General features: G+C 46.2%; 1 pseudogene; it reads right to left on the bottom strand.

Annotated features, from left to right (window-relative positions):
• Positions 1-571: 571 nt before the first annotated feature.
• LOC112618078 lies at positions 572-690 on the bottom strand (annotated as a pseudogene).
• Positions 691-1767: the final 1077 nt, after the last annotated feature.

Raw genomic sequence — 1767 nt, 5'->3', positions numbered from 1 at the left:
GAAGGAAGGAAGGAGAGAGAGAGAAAGAGAGAAAGAGAGAGAGAAAGAAAGAATTAAGAAAGAGACAGAAAGAAAAAAGAAAGAAAACAATGAAAGAAGAAAGAAAGAAAGAAGGAAGGAAAGAAAGAGAGAAAGAAAAGAAAGAAAAAAGAGAGAAAGAGAGAAAAGAAAGAAAGAAGCAAAGAAAGAAGAAAGAGAGAAGCAAAGAAAAGGAAAGATGGAAACAAAGAAAGAAAGAAAAACAAAGAAAAAGAGAAAGAAGGAGAAAAAAGAAAAAAGGAAAGAAAAGGAAAGATAGAAGAAAGAAAGAAGAAAGAGAGAAAGAAAAGAAAGAAAGACGGAAATAAATCAAGAAAGAAAAACACAAAGAAAGAGAGAGTAAGTGAAGAAAAGAGAGAAAAGAAAGAAAGAGAAGAAAGAAAGAAGAGAGAAAGAAAGAAAGAAATAAAGAAAGAAAGAAAGAAAGAAGAAAGAAAGAAAGAAAGACAGAAAGAAAGAGAAAAAGAAAGTAGAGAGAGAGAAGGGAAGAAAGGAAGGTAAAAAAGAAAGAAAGACAAGTAAGAAAACCAAAAACCTACAGCACCTGGTATTCCCAGGCGGTCTCCCATGCAAGTATTAACCAGGCTGGACACTGCTTAGCTTCCAAGAACAGACGAGATCGGGCACATTCAGGGTGGTATGGCTGTAGATACCAGCAGAGGTGCCTGGCTGCCCCAAGAGCCCAGCCCAGCCATGCCCACTGGCTTCCAACTGGCATCACCATCCCAGGCCTGATGGGCTTGTATCAGGACCCACGAGGTGATTGCCGGTGGCCTTCCACCAGTTCCCGAGCTCCTGAGCTTCCACCACGTCAGGCCCGCTCATAACAGGGAGCACTCTGAGGTGTAAGGGTCCAGGGTCCATGATCCTGGGACACCATCTGGTACTCCACCCTGTCACGGAGGTATTCTTTTGGATCCCTGGCTGCTCAGGAGCTCCTGCGAGGCCCCCTCTTGACCCACCCAGCCACAGTCATCAGGGCTGGCCAAGTGCGAACAGGCAGCCCAGTGGCGCCTTGCCTTTTTCTCACAATGCCAACACCAGCGCCTGTGCCTTTGAGGTCTGGACCCCTGCCCTCCCAGGCTGGAGCCTGGCTTCTGGCAGGGTGACAGCAAGGCATAAGTGGTGGAATGCTGCTCCTCGGTGGTGCTTTCGTGGTGCAACCCAGAAGGATGTCCACGGATGTGGCAGGGGTGTAGGGGCGCGATGATGGGAGAGCAGAGTCAGGGAACATTGAGAATCATGGCGACAGTAGGGGGAAGGGAGGGAGGGGAGAAGCCACAAAAGCCTACAGTGAGCCGTTCGCGGTGAATAACGCTTATAATCCCAAGAATTTGGGATGCCGAGGTGGGTGGATCATTAGTTCAGGAGATCTAGACAAACCTGGCTAATACGGTGAAACCCCATCTCTACTAAAACTACAAAACATGAGCCAGGTGTGGTGGGGGGCACCTGTAGTCCCAGGTGCTTGGGAGGCTGAGACAGGAGAATGGCGAGCACCAGCGAGGCCAAGTTTTTAGTGAGCCGAGATCACGTCACTGCACACCAGCATGGGTGGTAGAGCGAGACTCAATCTGGAAGAAAAAGAAAGAAAGTAAAGAAAGAAAGAAGAAAGAAGGAAAGAAAGGAGGAAAGAAAGAAAGAAGGAAAGATAGAAAGAAAAATGAAAGAAAGAAAGAAAAAAGAAAGAAAGAAAGAAAGAAAGAAAGAAAGAAAGAAAGAAAGAAA

Source organism: Theropithecus gelada, unplaced genomic scaffold (genome assembly GCF_003255815.1).
Source record: "Theropithecus gelada isolate Dixy unplaced genomic scaffold, Tgel_1.0 HiC_scaffold_9288, whole genome shotgun sequence".
NCBI classification, from domain to species: domain Eukaryota; kingdom Metazoa; phylum Chordata; class Mammalia; order Primates; family Cercopithecidae; genus Theropithecus; species Theropithecus gelada.
The sequence above is the reverse complement of the archived record's forward strand: the minus strand, read 5'-3'. Positions and strand labels throughout refer to the sequence as shown.